Source organism: Acanthaster planci, linkage group LG15 (assembly GCF_054643075.1).
Source record: "Acanthaster planci isolate LZ-2023a linkage group LG15, COTS_SCS, whole genome shotgun sequence".
NCBI classification, from domain to species: domain Eukaryota; kingdom Metazoa; phylum Echinodermata; class Asteroidea; order Valvatida; family Acanthasteridae; genus Acanthaster; species Acanthaster planci.
Window position 1 is genome coordinate 4,499,121 of NC_141791.1, and position 19,109 is coordinate 4,518,229.

Below are 19,109 nucleotides of genomic sequence, written 5' to 3' on the forward strand. Positions count from 1 at the left end.
TCCGGCAATTAACTTTAATAGACAAACGTTAAGACGAAGAATATGTCACGCAAAGGGTAACTTCCATTCTGGGGCGCCCCCGTTTGTAATGTCTCCCCCATTTTGAGAATGTTGGATCGATAACTGCAGTCCATCGACACAAGATGTATATACGCACAATTTATCATGCTGCCCATCAGTTTAGGCCTAACCTTGAAAACCTTTTATTAACAAAAAGTGTTTAAAGAAGTCTGAAAATAAAAGTGAACAAACAAGTATGTATTTACCCAGAACTGAGTAACTTTTTCCGTAATTTGGAAACAGAAAGCATAATCTGTTTAGTCTCCAAAATACTACTTATCAATTTCCATTTGTTTAATTTAAAACTCGCTCCGAAATTAAAGTCAACACTGTTATGTCTACATGTGTATCATATGACAACTGCATGTATCATTAACTGTTACATTCAATACACTCACAATACACAATACATTCACGACACCCTGGAGTTTTTATTTTTCCAGTGACACATGACACACACTCCATTATCACGTGGTGAACAGAATTGCATTCACTTGATTCACTGCATCACTATATCGGGGACATGCAGACATTGCATTGCGGGTGATAATAAAAGCACATGCACGAAACACCCCTCCAAATAAAGTGCATAGCTCCAGCTAATCTTTAAATGATTAAGACGCCTATAGTCAGGGTCGAATTGGTGCTGTGCATGCTTCCATAAAGAATTGCCGCTTCGCTAGTGACTTGCATGTATTTGTCGGCTTTGCCAAGTCACATTATTAAAGCAGATAATAACAACAACGTGTTTCCTCATTTATAAGGCAAATTAAATATTTATTTATCAACGCTAAAACTGAAACTGTTCAGTGCATATACTAAACTGCTAATCTACAGTACGAACTAAAAGGTTACTACTTCCAATAAGTGCATAAACTAAACACATTTTGATTAGATTTAGGGAGAAAATTAATTTGACACAATCGATCTTTCTGACACAGCAAAAATGTAGTGTTTAACGTGGTGTCTAAGAACAGCATAACTGATACCACGCACCACAATATATATATTTTTACAGAGTAAACATGTGTCTACTTTTGATTTTATTTCCTCACGGTTGGTGGGCAGATGGCAAATAAATCAGCGGTCATATCGGAAGGGGATAATCATAGGCTTCATTCTTTATTTGCCCTGCTCGCTGTTCATGAGATTTAAATAGTACACCAATGATTAGGATTTCTTATTTTTACCTTATAGCCTTTCAACTCCCAGTTGCGTTGGCGTATACAGAGGTATTAAGAACAAGCTGAAGACATGACAGGTGTATGCACTGCAGGATTCTTTTGCCCTAGTCCCCATGACCTCACTGTAATGAGAACATGGGTCGATAGAGAGGCTACCATACTACCGCAGTATAAACGACAACAAGCCTGATAGGTATTCGCCTAACATACTCCATCCAACCAGATTTGCCATGGTCCGAATTATATATACAAAATACTAGGACTGTGGGGATTTCTAAGATAGCTATGACTTGTGGTCAAAAGTAAAAACTTGTCACAATGTCGACATAAAATGGTACTAATGACTAAAACCATGCCGCAAAATCCCCGACATATAGATCCCGCGACTGTTAAAGATTGTTCTGAGTATTTTCACGAGATACCTATTCTCGAATATATCCTTTGAGTATCTTAGTATGAGCCTGCTTTTAGTACAATTTTCGTTCTTAGTACTATGTTCTTTAATTTAAATTAATATGAGTACTGGGCAAACAAGCATGGCTGAGTACAATATGTATATGAAATTGTATGCAAGCTTGCGTGAACAAGTCGTCATCACATACAAATCGACCTCATAACAGAAGGCTGCACATCACGAAGAAGGCAAGACACGGCAACTTCACTGTGTTTGCAGCGTTTCATGTTGAACTCTATTAATGGACGTCATTTACTGTTATTGTTTCATTTCGTGATGAGTTCAGCTGTGAAAAGATCCATAAATTAAGGCTTTGGGGTATTTGCTGTCCATGATTTAAATTTCAGCTGCAGCCGCTCAATGTTGTTCCATGTTCAGGTGATTTGTGGGTTCAAGAGCGAACGTGTCCAGAATGGACGGGACGGTGCCTATCAAACCCAGCGATAGTAGAAAAAATACCTCCCCTGCGGTAGGCTTGTATAGATGCTACGTCTTCGCCAGCTGGCATCTGCCAATGCCATTCTAAACAAGCCACAGTAAATAAAAATGTCCGGCTGTCATACACTAGCATTTATCTTGATTGACCATCCAAATGGGAAGTCGCATAAATATTTATGTAGCGAAGGCAAACTCTGGTGGAAGTTGTGGAACAACAGACAGCGCCTGTGCGTTTCAAATTAATGAGCAAGACTGAAAGTAACCTTGGAACGTCGAGAAGATGGACGATGTGGTACACATTTTGGGAAAGGAAGACCTACTCCTAAAAAATTCCGGAACTTTTTGGGTACAAATAGACACAAAATGTGGGCCAAGAACTCTTAATATTAAAAGATCTCTCCACGGTGACACGGGATGAGATCAGTTGACCAGTGAGCATATAACAGTTCGTATTGCTTGACCGGTAAACTTTATAATCCTTTGTTGATCCGTGGGGCAAAGAAATGTTTAATCGAATCTCTACAAAAGCTATAGAAGACCTTACAAAGGTAAACCTTATTCAAAATAGCCTCTTAATACTTGGAAATCCGTATGTCGAGAAAAAAACCATTGTTTGAACTATAAATAGTCTTACAACTTTCTTCAACAAGTTAGTGACAATGAACACCCTTATATGGAAAGCCAAGCGCCAACGGGCACTAAAAGGAAAAAATGAAATCTGGGGGTGAAATTCTTTGTTCTCAAAGCTTAATCCCGATGTTCCCCGTGACTGTACAAATCCGAAGAATGCTGCGACGTTTGTGCGACCGGACAACGTCGGTGATGTCAATGGTCGGTGCAAGTGGTCGTAGATACCCCGGGCTCTCCGGCTACTGACGGAGGAGGGCCAACCCGGCGGCGGCGTTGAGCAGCAGAGCTAATGCGCTCAGGTTGGTGACGGTCGCAGCGGATCTGGTCATCATGGGCTTGGTCGTACCGGCGTCTGGCTCCGGCTGGCCGGTGGGCTCAGGGCCTGGCTGGGGTTCCGCGGTCGGCCCGGTAGGCTCTGGTTGCGGTGCGTTTGTGGGCTCTGCGGTGGGCATATCCGGAGTGCCTGTTTGCTGTAGGAATAAGAAAAATATTTCCAATACGTCAACATTTTAAAAAATGGCAACGCCCCACGATAACAGTGGTTCAGCAGCTGCCAAACACATGGCTAATATAGAATGTAGGCTCCTTATTCCTGAACTAAACCTATCTCTGATGCTAAACGGAAGAAAAAGAGAGAAAAAAAAATTCTCTAAAAGTTGCTATCTGCAAAAAATAAGTAGTCTGGGAATGCGTTTGGTGCAGATGTACATGACTGGTTTTGAGTTGTTCAGCAACTGTATCCAATTAATAAATGAAATTACTTGTACTTTATGAGACTACCCCTGAATGACAACGGCAGATAATGTATTTTACTGCGAAAATTTAAATTTCAAGGGAAACATGATGAAATACACGCTGCGATGTAGAGGGTGGCTGTACCATACCGATGACGGAGGGAATTACAATAATGCATACTTATATACGCCTTTAGGAGTGGAACTTAACTCAAAGCAACAAAGTAAATGTCCAGTAATTTCGTTTGAGTGCATGACAATTCACACAATTCGCTTCTGAGCATGCTGGCAATTTATGAATACCGTACTGGCAAGACACGATCGATACTACGGGAGCGGAGCGCCCGGGGTCGGATGCGCGTAGGAATTATCATGGTGCCTCGCCTATTTGATTAACAGGCATGCAGCTTATTCTCAGACTGGGATAAAATGGACAAACACGAATAATTGAGAATATGCCACAGCTCTTCTTTATCAGTCAAAATTTTGCCAGATACCAGTGCTGTGGACAAACTGGCAACAAAATGCAATAAATTAAGTGGGGCACACCAGACCACCTTGGTTTACACATGGAGGAAGGACTTGCCAGACCCACCCATGAGTAGGGTACAACCGGCCCACCATACATGGTCCACAGACCATGAAACACCAGGCCAGGGTACATCAGCCCTGATACACAAGGCTCACCAGACGTTGTCAAAAATTAGGGCACACTAGACCCAATTAAGAAATAGCCTTAACAAATGGTATCACCAGGTCAAACAACTCATCACGGGCGACAAGACCTTTCAACACCTAATAATTTCTGAATGAATATTAATAACGAACTACTAATTAAACCATCCAGGCACAGGATGTCCCCCCGCTTAGCGCTGAGCTACAGGAGGAATAGCCCCTTAAGATACATGGAGCCATTACCATTTCCTGTCATCATGTACTGTAACTATTGTCATACAATGTAGATGTAGTATGTAAATTACATGATGGGTAAATTCCACTGTCTGCAATACACTAACTGCCCCTTATGCCAGTGCACGAGAAATTTTAACCTGTCTGTCGAATTCCCGCCAGAAAACGCCCTTCACTGTTTGCAAGAAAAGCCCTATGCTGCCAACCTAGAGGTGGTTAATGGGATTGTTTACCTAACTTTGTCTTGTTCAAACCTACGGGCGGAACAGTGGCTCCAGGTGGACCTCCTGGACACCAATGACATCCATGGTTGTAAACCATTTGGCAAAATCAGGTTGAATTAAACAATATAGATATTGGATAACTTCCTTGATACAACATGTATTCAATTGGTGGTGATGGGGTGGAGGGGAGCAATTTTACAAGTTTAATTTCCCCATTGTATTTCTCACAAAGAGCTGTGATAAAGTGACCTCAAGCTGCACTTACCCCCCACCCCCAACGGAGCCAGCAGAGTTAGAAGCCTTCCCAATGGCTAAAAGTTTAAAGTAGCCTAAGCCCTCGTTGGCTCAAATCTCCTATCTTGATTGGTTGATCAGTATGCGTGAATTAGCAACTGCATCCTGATCATAGCCCTGTGTTTTCTCCATGAGAGTATAACAAAATTTCTCCAGATTTCCTAACTAAATTCTGTACCTATTTGCATGGGCTGGAAGGTATTAAAATTGTCTACGTTAACATGAAGAGTTGTTCCATCTGATGAGCTGACACTGTGCAGATTTCAGCATTTTCCATCTGCCAAGACATTTGTCAGTCAACTTCACACGACCACGAACTAGCTGCTAAAAAGTGCAATGCTTCCCCAGTATTAGTTCTATCTTGGACTAAACCACAGTTTTAGTGTCATTAAGAGCAGTGTCCTGTTTTGTAATATATAAATCGGTTCCGCGGCCATTCCGAACTTCTGAAGTATGTTGAATTTAACACTTGCATCATGACACCTAGGTTTAGAATCAAATAATTTTAAGGTCGTGATCATAAACCACAGTGGCAAACGGAAACGTATGTACGTCAAGACAAAATGCCCCTCACAACGGTAGCTTCTACATGTTTTTACAAAATAATAACAAAAGCATGGCCTATCCAGAAAAAAAGGAAAGGATATAACATGACCGAGGGACATTTGGGGGAGGCTGAATCCCACATGAACGTCGAACAGTTCATTCACACTCATGAATTATGTCACGAATATCGTAAGTGAAGTGCTTTTACATACTCAGAGAAGTCGTCCCATTCGAGAGTTTTCAGCGTCCTTGATTCGAGCAGCGTCCCCAAGGTCTATGCAACCAGACGTCTGATGACATGACCCTGACCCTTATCCCGACCGTCGACTCCGCTCGAGCGCCCCAGAACGCTCACCATGCGCACCCGGCCCCGTGGAAATCTGAGTACATGTAGTAGATACTGAAAGATCTCGGGTGCAGTTTTTCTGCAATCGTGCTCGATTACTTGCTGGCTGGCGACCTTCTCGTCACATCATGCATGGAGCTGGGACGTAAGCTCTACATACGGTTGTACAACGTTTATATTGAAGCTGGGACTATAGTCTCTATAGCATTATAATATTCGCACCCTGTAAATAAATTCTTGCCGACAGGGTATACATGTACATACTTAGTCTCAAAAAGAGGCCCTTGCATCTTGACAATCCAATATGTTGATTCAACTTATGTCGCCGCATAAAGCAAGGAAACGGTTAAGCCTTCTTTGAGATTCTTTCAACTCAGTCTGATTTTTTCCCGGTGGCACACGACTTTGGTCAAATCCTTGGAGAAATAATTCAGTGGTGCTTGGGCGTAGGTTGGGGCTCCTTTTTCCAGTTATTTTTGGGGTTTTTTAATAGTAAATTTTGAAATTTTAATAGTTCTGTCACACTGCAAAAACTCGGGTGAACCCTCCCTGTTGTTATCAGAGGACTCCACCAACACTTTTCGCTAGTATTTAAAAAAATAGTGTTATTTGATGTTAATTTTAACACCCACCAGTGCAATGTAACACTTACTGGTGTGCAAAGTAACGCCAGCGGTGTCAAAGTAACACCCTATGGTGCGGTCATCTGATAACACCAAAAAGTGTTGATTTTATTTTAGCACCACAGTTTTCGCAGCGCAGGATGTGCTTTTATCACAGTGCAGACTAACTCTCTGAATAGGCCCATTGTTTGAACTGGAGCGACCCCACTTGGGGCCAAGCGTCATGCATCATTATTTAGTGGGTTTTCTTTAATAGTCAAGGAGCAAAGTCCAGAAAACCCTCTAATTTAGGAGTTAGCTCAACACCCCCAACATCTAAGGTTTGACTTCATAAAGTGGTAGTTTATACCTTACACATCTTCACTAGGTAGTATGTGGTGTCAAATTGTGGTATCACTTTTGAGAAAATCGTGATTTTTTGAAGAGTCAAGCCTTCTTTCAGTGGGGATTTCTGTAAAGACCAAACACTGTTTACATATTAGGCTTATAACACAATGTATTTTTTAGTGCAAGTTTTATCGCATTTGTTTTGGTACTTATATCATTTAAAACTATAATAAAATATTTACTACAAAGATTTTATTTTTTAATGGTTATTTGTTATAAAAAACACTTTAATATTAGTATTTTAAATTATTAATAATAAAACTTTTGGTTTTTGCATATAGTCTGGTGCCTCACATGAAAAAGAGCTATTCGTTTTTCATGCAACGGGTCTGGGTTTCAGATCAGGTTACACATGGCAAGCATAGCTTAGTCACGTTAGTTGCAGATCATCCATAGTTTTCGACTTGCAAATGTCTCTGAAGTTTGACAAAAGCCTAAGGCATTTGTTGCAGCATTCGACAGACTTCTGCCTGATGACTGAAGAGGACAATCAAGCTTATTGGTAGGTTCCAGAAGTGTTTTGCATAACTTTTTTCAACACGATTTGTCATGTTTGTTCATGACCATGGTCATATGGGGATTGTGAGTTTGGGGAAACCCATGTCAGATCACGGTTCGATACTCTTTTGATATTTCTTCCAGACATTTACAAGACCTTTTGTTCTTATTTTAACAGATGCATCACTTCTTTGCCATGTCACTTCATCTTATAGTGTCTTCTGATGATTATTTCTGACTACCAACGGACCAAGAAGGGTTAATAATGCAGGTGTGTTTTTCATTCTCAGCGCTCTTTCTTGGGTGTAACCCTTTCTTCTACGTGTTTTATACTTTGTATTAAACATGTGGGCCTTGATTAAGATTTCTGATAACAGGCTCTGTCTTACTGGCACCATTGTGAGGGTAGTATCCATATTTAGCACTTAAATTAAATTGCTACTTTAGACAACATCATTCATGTGAAAAAATACAAAATCATTTCTTTCATATGATACAGCACCGAGACGTCTTTTCTCTGTGAGAGCTTTGTCATGATCGTCCCATCTTCATCAGCGGGCCAACAGCAAATGGAGTTCACTGTCATGGACTAAAAAGAACGAGTATGTGTTTCACAAATTGATGTTGCTGTTGCTTTTTTGAATAGGGGATTTGTTTTTAAAAAGTTAGATGGTCTTTTGATATTTCTTCCAGACCAGACATTTACTGAAACCTTTTCGTTCTTATTTTAACAGATACGTCACTTCTTTGCCAAGTCGCTTCATCCCATGTTGTCTTCTGGCGATTATTTCTAACTACCAAGAAGGGTTGTTGCAGGTGTGTGTTTCACTCCCATTGCTGTTTCTTTTATGGTTTACGTTGGACATGTGGCCTAACAGTATACTAAAAAGAAATAGATTTTGATTCATAAATAAATATACATAATTTCAAAAAGATTTATCCATACTGTTATTTGTGTTGTTAAAAGTAGTGGTTAATTCTCAAGGCACTTTCAAACATTAATTTTATTTGGTTGCTGTTATGTTTGTTTCAATGTTATAGTGCCCATCCTCACAAGCATGGACAGCCAAGATGATGAGGGGTCATTTGTCCTTCTACCTGCAAAGAGAAAAAGACGAACAAATTTTGACAAGTGTGTAATCTGCCAGATAGATACAGATGAGTCCCTAAGAACACCACTGCCGTCCTCTATACCCAAACTGATTTCTGCATTAGAAATCCGTGAAGACGATGTGTATGAACGTCTGAAGCTTGACATTGGACATCTGCCAGAACTTTCATTTCTTTGGCATTCCAAATGCTATGAGGCCTTCACAAGCAAGGAAAATCTGCGTCACTTTCTGAAACGGAGACGTGCCATTTCCCCGACTCCATCAGAGATTTCCACAGTCAGTAGTGCGGGTTCAAATACAAGTAGTGGAACACCACGCGTGTCCAGATCCAAATCTACTCCCACTGACTGGTCGAAGTGCCTGTTCTGCAAACAGCTAACCCACAAAAAAGTGAAATTGATGGTAGCGGCCAGCACATTTCAAGTCTGTGAAACTATTTATCATGCTGCTGAGTGTAGAGGAGATGAAGAGCTGCTGCGGGTGCTGCGTGGTGTCAATAATGACCTTGTGGCAGCTGAAGGAAAGTATCACAAAGCCTGCTTTTCCACATATGTGAGCAAGTCAAATCTCAAGCGCCAAGTTGCCATCGAAAGCAAACAGGAGAGCACATTTGACATTGCAATGAGAGAGTTGGTTGCAGATATTTCACCTGACATTGTAGCCGGTAAAGCCTTCAACATGACAACACTGCTGAAAAAGTACAAAGATTGTTTGAAAGATCATGGAGAATCTGCTGACTCATACACCAATCAGCGGCTAAAAAACAGATTGCAAAACCACTTTGGTGATGGAATTGTTTTCCACCAGACATTTGGGCCATCAAGGTCTGAGCTTGTGTACTCAAGCTCAGTATGCTTGCAAGATGTCATCAATGCTGCACATCAGAGGTCAACATTGGATGCACAGAGTGTTAATCCAAAGCAAGGGGTTCCATCCGGTGAGAATGCAAGTGACGACCAGCAGAAAATAATACATCAGGCAGCGACATTGATCAAAGCAGACATCAGTTTTAATGACGAAAGATCCAGCACTAAGAGGATTAATTGAGTTAACAGTCTGCAATTGCAAGACTTCATTCTGTAGATGCAGGGTTTGTCGTTGCCACACAGAGGGTCTGGCGTGTACAGAGTCCTGTGCTTGCATGGCATCTGAAGATTGTGAAAATCCAAACAACGTGACAGGGGAAACTTTGGATGATGACAGTGAGGATGACTTGGATGCATAAGTATACAAGTAAAAGCATCAACTGTTTTTGTAAAGAACTGTCTTTTTTGATAAAAACAGGTTTCTTTTGAAATTTCACAATGGGACAGGCAGCCTACAATTAGAAATTGGTTTTCTACACGCCAGCAACACAAGTAAGAAGATTGGGTTTTTTTGTCGAGCATGCAGCTACATGTAATTTAATTTCCTAGTCCACATGTATGTGCCCGAAAGTTGCCTGACATAATACATCTGACACAAGTAATTTACAGCCAGTGTACTATTACAGTAGCGACAGAAACCTTAAGCTAATATTTGCATTCTTTAACTTAAAAACATGATGTGGCAATATTTCTTTAACAAGAAAGTCCCTTAAATGTTGCTTTGTTGTAAGAAAATGGGAGTATGATGCAGATTTGAGTGGATTACAAATTTGCATTGCAACCATGCAGTATCAATTCCAAAAGAAATATGCAAAACAAGGGCTTGAAATTTCCTGTGGAACTTAAAAAGTGGCTGTGGTAAAGCCTTATTGACACCTAAGGCCTTAAAATATTATTTGGTTGAAAGAAAATAGGAACTTAATTTGAATTCATATGAGGAGACATTAGTTAGCCCCACTTGTGTGGCTGCAGATATGCTACACTGTGTGGTGTAGCATATCCGCAGCCACAATTAGTCAGTTCAAATTAAAGTATGAGTTTAATTAAATCTGATAGGATAAGCCTCAAATGAGGAATTTGCATTTTTCTGTAAATGAAAAATGGACTTGGTAGTGCTGCCTTGACCACCTAAAACACTGAAATGTTCAAGAAATGGGAATCCATTTATACAAATACGCTAAATTTGATGAGCCACTAGAACATGAGTTACACGTTCCCGCCCTACAACCGAAAAATGGGCGTGGCAGCATTGTTTGGACCTCCCAAGTCCTTGACATGTACATTTGTGACAGATTAAGGGATTATAATGTTTCATTATCCATTTCTTGGGAAATGAAATAAAAACAGAAGCTAGAAGTTGCAGCTTAAAGCAAGACTTCGAATTTTCTTTTGTGTTTTATTATTTATCGCATTTTCAAAATATTGTAATATTTTTACGTATAGCGCAAAAGTGCTACCACAATTTGAGGCCACATACTACCTAGAAATGTTCTCTAAGGTCTATTCCACCAAGTTATGCTGTCAGACCTTAGATGTTATGAGGGTTGAGAACTTTCATTTTTTCAGGGTCCGTGCTCCTTGACTATAAGACAATGTTTTTATTCATAGTTCCTGCCGTGGTACCGGCAGCTCAGGAATGTAATACACCAACCAACGTGATCCTCTGACCGAGAGTAATAATTCTGGTACATGTAAGCCTATAACTGAACTGAACTCCCGAGGCGGAAGTGTCCTGACTGTTGGAAATTTTCCCAGCTCAAGTCACAGGTCGCGCTCTGAAATGGCACAGTACCATGCTGCCACTGTCGAAAACAATTCCCCCAAATGAAACTTTAGGACCATGTTACCAAGTTACCGCAGAAACCCACACCGCGGTGGACATTTTTGAAGACTGGGCCGTGCATTACTCTTCCAGCTGCACGGTTACTATAATCGAGAAATCCACTCTCTGATGCAATGTGAAGTACCGCACAGTTAACTTAAAACGAAGCTCATAAATCACGGTCAGATGTGATTTTAATCAAAAGCCAAATGACTGAAAATGCGTCCAGACTGTTGTTGCCAATTATCGGGGATTTGACGCTTGATAAAATGAACGTCTGGAATTTGAAAACTCTTTGGGAATAGCGAGAATATTTCAGACATTCTGGATGTAAAAAGTGTATACATTATATCTTGCAATCTTGTGGGTTGGCCCTATCTTCATACGCGAAATGTTCACGAGACATTCAACGTGACCTCGAACGAGCAAAATTTATCAAAAACAACGCATAAAGTAATAAAAGCACACAAATGGGTTTGTTTGTTGAAAACTACTCAAATGACAAAAGCTATAAATGAAACGGGAAGCAGTCTGGGATATACACGAACGACATATATAGGCCAAGGCCTGCATTTACATATTATGCACGCATTTGTAATACCACAGTCGAGACAAAGTCAATGGACTGCGATTTTTATTCCAGACATGTCCACCGGATGGTCGTATCCGTGAGGAGTTTTCTAATATTATGCTCCTCAACCCCCAATCAGGCTGCATGGCTATATGCACAAAGGCAGGAAAGCTAACCACACTACATAGAACAAACAGGATAGGTGGTTACCTAAATGAGACAACTTATTTCCTAAATACTATTTTCCAAAAGTGTTTGTCACAAAAGTCATGCCGATTACCATATACAGCGGGTATTATTATGCCGATGATGTATCAATGTTGCGGGAGCGGAAACAATGGAAGCATGTTTCCGTTTTAAGTTTTGATAAATTACTGAAACAAAACTACTTTCGAATCATTTGACATTACGTACTACCCATTGTTTCATAGGCATTTCTGTAAAGTCATGTTAGTCGTATTTGATATTCGTGTTTCGTTGTTTTCAAAACGAGTCTTTGCTAACTAAACTATCACCACAACAAAGCCTTGAAAATAGTCTGACATGATTTCATTCATTCTTTTATGTGTGGAAACAACGGAACAGACAGATCAGAACAAAATATAGCAAAAGTCAATTCGACGTATGATTTAGAAATATGAAACAAAGAGAAGCCAAATGTCAGACACTTTTAATATTTGAATGCCTAATATGCATTGAATGACAATAAAAAACTACAGAGCCCGCCTTCTCCATGCACTGATTACATGCACACAAATTCTAAAGCTCACGGGAAACAACAGTGAAGCTGCAGGATTTCATTTAAAAAGGCTGTCCTCTAACCTCAAGCCCATGTATCATTTTTTGAATAATGGACGTGGAACTTCTAATTGAACGACATTAAGGGGGCAGAGACACTGAATCCTTGTTCCCCTGCCCTGTGAGTAGGAACGAGCACATGAAACGGGCAATAAGATTAAGAATAGGGTACATTACATGCGCACGATGTATATCAACTACACCAGGGCTAAATTTGGGCATGCCAGGGTTGTGTATACACCCAGGATAAAAAAAATCTGTTATCTTTGTCTTGCAAACATGTGCACTGAAACCTATAAAACAAAACGTTCCTCAGTACATCATGATGAAGTTTGAAACCTTAACTCGACTGCACAATAGACATGGAACAGAAGCCAACTTGGCCAAGCCATCGAACTATCGAGAATTTTGCCCCCGTACGGAATGTGGCATATGATTAAACCGGGTCACGGGTATGTTATTCAAGGCAGTTGGCAACGCCATGGCGGCTGGTTCCGAAAAGCGCTGTACTCAGCAATCGTGAACTAAAAATGATAAAAAAAAATCCACCCCAGCTTTTGTCACCTGCTTCTTTCCGAGAAAGGACCCGCATCTCCAAGCATTACGCGCAAAATTCATCTTTAGAATGAACATATAGCTTGAATTAAACTTGTGCCTGTACTTCCAAATCCAATATATTTACAGGCAGAAGGAAAGGTGATATTCCTGCGCAATCGGGCGACAGAGCATAGACTTGAATGACATAAAGAGTAAATCCTTAAAGTGTAATGTGTTTCATAAACTTACCGACACCACCATCACAACCATGAGGAGGACAATGCACAGGGCAAAACACAGTCTGCTAATCATGGTGGTAATTTCCGAAGTGTCTCTGCAAATGCAAGGATGCGCTGCTGAATGGTAAAGAAAAACGTATCGCTTCTGCACACGGACCGTTGAGAGACTCGGTGATGAACGGAACTGAGGCGCGGCCGGTCACGAGGCGCCGTCCGTAAGTATGCGTTCGTCTAGTCTTGGTTGCAAGACGTTACTGTTTATTATTACCGCCGATAGCTCGTGCACAGTGGTATAATACAGTTGGTCACAATACTCCTCCACAGGGCGGTGCGTTGGTGAAACACACAGACAGCAACCTCTAAGAACAAAGACTAGCAATCGGCACTCGTTCCCGCCGTCAGTGTACTGTACATGTACTGTTGAGCGCCGGCGCTGGGAAGTGCAAATGCGTGACGTACCTTTTTCCACGAGCGCGGATCCAAGCTTCGACCAGAGCATGACACGTGAAATGAACATACGTGCCTTGACGTATGAAGAAAAGGACCCATAATGCTTTGTGCATGTAAATCGTAGCTACGACGCATTCCCTTCACAAGATTTGTGAAAAACATTTTGTTCTTCCTAGCACCCCGTAAGGACAGTTGGGGACGAGCAGGTGGATCGCCTAGCCGTTGAAACCTCGTAATGACAAATTTAATAATTACAGAGATTAGTTCCACAGTGGTATTCGGCGAAGAAATAAATACAAGCACACTGACTAGAATATACAGGTCATCAGAAAAAGGTATCATAGTAGGTGAGAAAAAATTGACTATAGGCGAGACTGCATGGAGGATGTAAAGCGGAATATAGGGAGCAAATAGAAGGCGAGGTCTGAGCTGGAGGGGAGGGGATAGGGTCAGGGACGAAGGGAGCAGGAAAGGACCTGAAACAATGACAAAACATTCCAACATGGGCGTCCACGGGAGTCTTCCCAGTAGGGGAAAGCCAAAGCATCTTTTTTCCACGGGAAAGCTTGGGGAGGGGATAGAGCATTCATCAGCAGCAAACTCATAAACCATTGACAGTGGAAGAGGTCAGTTTTTTCTTTTAATTTTTTTTTCTATTTTTGCAGCAGGGTGAGGGAGGAGCGACAGCCATACTGTTCAAGCCAGCCATGTCGAGCAAAGTGGACTTTAACACTAACAAGTGCTGAAAAGGTGCCTGTTTTATGGCCCGTTTTAAGGAGACAACGGCACGCTCGTGAATCGAAACTGGTCACGAGATCAAGTCAACCAACATAATTATGCTTATTTCCTGTTTCACTTTTTGTACGACAAAATCGCCTACCACATTGTACCATTGCTGAACTTGCGAAAGACTATTGCCACCATGCCACCAATCAGATTAATGTTAATTCCATTAAATTAGGAAAAAAAACAGGCGCGGATGGGTGGGAGACCCCGCCCATTCCCAGTTGTGTTACTGACTTTTTAAGGGGCCTACGTCTAAAGGTTGGGAGACCCCTAAAAGAATCAATCATGAAGGGTTCTTATATTGCGTGTATGTATAGCTCTGCCAATGGTGACAACTTGAAGTATAGCACATTCCCCTGTGTACGAACCAAAATTATTGTCTGATCCCCAGCTAAAAATCTTGGATCCACCCCCAGGAAGTGACATTATTTTGAACAATAGTGTAGATCCGTGCTGGTGAGTAGGAGCCGATGGGGGGGGGGAACCCTAAAAATGTAAAAGGAATGGGGCGATATTTGTGCCACAGAAGGGCATCCCCTGCACTTGCCACCAAATTACATCAAAATGGTTGTCGGACCCTGTTAGAATGCCATTTGAAGATGTTGGGTCCGACTAAGTGTCATTCCCACGGAAGTATGTTGACCACAACACACCCCTCTCCAAGAAGGCTGTTTCTTTTGTGATAGTTAGTAAAGAGACATAATTTATTTAGCCCCCGGTCCCCATAAGCTGAAAAAAAAAAATCAAATTAGTAATAACACCCCTCGCTGCAACAGATTGTGGGATATTGTCAATGGGTAGTGCGCCCCCGTTCGATTTCAATGCACAACACGTGGTGTAACCAGTAAACACGTGAAACACGCATGGGTATGGCTGTAGTCGTCACCCTCCCACCGTAAAGTGAAAATACTATTACTTTTTGCCTCAGGTAAGAAGCCTATTGTAAGGACTAGGCAGCCCTTACGTTTTTGAACTGGCCTTATTATTCGGACCCCTCTACATTTTTAATACGCACACAATGTTAGCCCAGTTAAAACCCAGCTATGCCTACTGACCACTAACACCGGAGGGTCTGCAAGTCGCGGTACCGGTGTTACTGACCGTAGGCTGGTCATAATACAGCTGTAGGCACTAAACTATATAAAGTGGTGGAACTGAGTCCAAGCCAAAACCGAGTGTCCCCGGTCCAGAATTACCTTTTCAGCCTTGGGAAGTATTCCTTTTGGAAAGAATGTTTTATCCTTCCACCACTTCCTTTTTTTCTAAGAAACATTCCAATGTTGTAAGGAAATGTTAAAGAAATCTTTTTGACTCCCGGTAGACTTTGTATGGAACCGCAGAAGTAGAGTCAGGATGCAACATGGGTTTCTTCGTTACTGAAAAAATACAGATGTTATCTTGGGAAGAACTTTGCTGAAAAATGTAAAATTGTTTCTTATTTGTGGTGTTGAACATAATGCACATTCACATGTTATTGAAGTGTATATTATTTTGTCTCATCCGGTCACACACACAAAATTTAAAACTGCATTGAACTACTTTGTAGATGTACCCTAATGTGGCACAGTCTCTAATGTAGCAAACTTGGATTTTTTTATTCCAGTGCCTTACTGGAGCAATATTTTTACCTCAAATTTCATAGTAAGTGAAATTTGATCAAGCTCTCAATAATTCCGTTCATAACTCTTGAGTTTAAGTACCTACTACAAATTTCCAAGCAGTTTTTCTTTTGGCCTGAAGTTTCCAAAAATAAGAATATTATCTAACAAACTTTTATTGGGTATGTGAATGGATGTTAAAATGATTTTTGACAATTTATGTAATTTAAACAACCACATGATGTGGAAGTTTCAGAGATTTGTTTAATTGTGCGGCATTAGGGACACTACAATTTTTAAATTTCAGAGTGAATTTTATGACACTGACATTGTTCAACAGTACATATTATAAAGGTAATTAAGAGTTCCAGTATTTAACTGAGTGAATTTGAAGTTTTTCATCAAAGTGGTTGGGCAACACTGCATGAGGAAAGTTCATGGAAGCGTCGAAGTGCAAGGTATTAGGGGATTCTACTACGAGTACATATAAATGCTCAACCCCCTCCCTTCAGAGTGGATGAGTTCAGTACAGAGTACTCAGTGAGGCAGCCAGTCAGAGAGGTGCAATGATGATCGCGATTCAATCCTTGGGTCAGATCAGTGGATTGCAAATATCCCCCTTCAAAAAAAAAGTTTCAACAATTATCCTGTCATGTATTAAATTTCAAGCTGGTATCAACTTGTACAATGTAGCTAGCTCGGTTACGAGGTCTGATACCATTTTACGCATCAAATACTTGAAGGACTGAAGTAAAGCACTGAACCCGATGATGTTTTGCAACTGTTTGGTTGCAGGCCAGTAGAAATGCCCGCACCAGCCAAAAATAAATTAATGTAGGACTACATTGTAGTCCAAAAAATAAGGTTGGAGAGAGGCCTGTAACTACAGCTGTAGGACTTTTTGTGGGGGGTGCAAATCCTCAACAAAGCATAGATATTTTGCTTTTTCATTTTAGAAAACAGCAGGTCGTACCAATTGTTTTAGGGGGATTACAAGTAAACTCCCAAAGAAGGAATTGACCGAGGCAAAAAAATACCGAAGTGCGCAACATTTTTTCTTCTACTGTAGCTTAAAATCTTTTCTTGCCTCAAAAGTGGACCTTTCAGTCGGGTGAAGGAAGGGTTACAGGTTGGGCGAGGGAGCTTCCAAATTCTGGAAAATTTGGAGAAAACAGAGCCATAGGCCCTTTTCCAATCCTCGACTTGGGCTCCGTCTCAGGTTTCGTTCCCAAAACCAATCCCCGATTGTGGGCTTGAAGCGTTTAAATTAAATTGGATTACTGTAATTTCTGGCGCTCTTAGTTCTTATTTGATTTTTTGTGGCACTATTGAACTAATTACTGCTCTTACAGCTTCGACTGTCTGCTAGTTAAAAAACAGTTGAAGCCTGAGATAGAGCCGAAGTTTAGTATTGGAAAACGGCCTTGCACCTTCTCTCTTTGTTACAATATGTGGTGTTAGGTGTGATAAGTACTGCAATATTGCTTGATCTCAGCAGTGTCTGTTGATCTTATTGCACAAATTGGTAATTATTCTCCCACCAGCCAGTTGCTTTTTCTTCCTAATTCGCAGTTGTGGATGATTGTTTCAAAAAAGGGAAGTCAGGGATTTCATAATACATAGACTGTGCAATTAATGCAGTCATCTGATCATTGCTGATCAACCGCTCATACCCAACATAGGTTCAAAATGGCAATGGGCTTTTTGACTATTTCAGGGCTGATCTTATGATAAAATTTTTAAAGTAGGCCACTTATCTTATTTAACCTGAAAAAAGTGACAAAAATGAATTAATTACTAAATGTGACTGAGCCATTTTTTCCAGTTTTTTTAAAGTGAGGTAATTTATCATTGATATCGGTGACAGTTTCTTCTCTGGTCTGCAACTTTTGATATATCAAAGGATTCCTGGAAATGAAAATGAATTGGAATTTAATGAACATTTTTGAATGAAACTGGTTATTGTAACAAACTAATTGTCATAAAGTGTGGAGTTAGGCCAAAAAAGTGGTAAGACAAATGTTCTAGCAAACTTTTATTCTGTCATTATTAGCTTTGATAGGACAAGTGACGCGAGAACATACTCTCATGGTTTACTGGTAATAAGCACAAAAACCAGAATAAAACACCAAAAAGAGTTTTTGCTTCTGGAAGTTTCACTGTTACATTTCCTTCAAACATTTGGTCCGACCACTTACCAAGAGTGAACAGAAAATGGCAGATGCCAGAATGGGTAATGTTGTGTCTGCTTATACTGTATCAACAGGATTTGATTTGGAAGGCTTGGCATGCAACACAGAGGCAAAAAGGCACAGGCTAGAAGAATCTGGAGAGATCTGAAACACATCCTGGCCCCCTTGCTGGCACTTTCCCAAGGTGAGTGTAATTATTGGGAAAGAACTTGTCACATGTAGCCATGTGACAAGTACTGGTGAGAACCAAGACCTAGCTACCGGCACTGGGGATTCAGACGTCCGTTTGTGCAATTCCACCCTTCCTCCCAGGGGCAGGGCCATCCAAGTTGCTGAATAACGCAACCTGACAATTGCTCTCCATCCCTAATGTCCCTAAGATTAAGTGGAAGGTGTTATTTATTTATTCATTTTTATTTATTTAAATCACCAACATTGGTTGCCAGCCAGTTACAGGGATTTTTTGTTCTGTAATTTAATTAACCTGTTATGTAATTAAATTCTCCAAATCTTCCCATAATCCAATTAAAGCAGAAATAGAGTAATTTGAGTGGATAAGACCTAAATTTTTCTTCATTGGACTCAGCACAACTGTTCACGATGTCAGGTAAAATCAAATTTCATCATTTTTAGTGCAGAAATAAAAACTTCAAGGGGTTAGACTTGCAGGTCAATTGAAGTTTGGCCAAAATGTGACTTTATCAATATCTGCCGACAAGGCAGTTTGAGCAGAAAAGAACAATTTTGTTAATTTAAGACGTTTGTTAAACTCATGGACATATTTTTTGCATTTTCAAATAATTCAAATTGT

At 40.6% G+C, this 19,109-nt stretch overlaps 2 long non-coding RNA genes across 3 annotated transcripts; one reads left to right on the top strand and one right to left on the bottom strand.

Annotated features, from left to right (window-relative positions):
- Nucleotides 1-471: 471 nt before the first annotated feature.
- Nucleotides 472-13,679, bottom strand: LOC110985103 (uncharacterized). The gene is made up of 2 exons (XR_002598925.2): nt 13,283-13,679; nt 472-3,236 (listed from the first exon to the last, which is right to left on the bottom strand). It is a non-coding gene; the product is annotated as an uncharacterized LOC110985103 (long non-coding RNA).
- LOC147796604 (uncharacterized) lies at nt 7,023-10,678 on the top strand. Of its 2 annotated transcripts, XR_015427836.1 has the most exons (5): nt 7,023-7,331; nt 7,543-7,598; nt 7,827-7,929; nt 8,062-8,143; nt 8,369-10,678. It is a non-coding gene; the product is annotated as an uncharacterized LOC147796604 (long non-coding RNA). The 2 variants fall into 2 exon arrangements; XR_015427835.1 differs by having other exon boundaries at nt 7,023-7,598.
- Nucleotides 13,680-19,109: the final 5,430 nt, after the last annotated feature.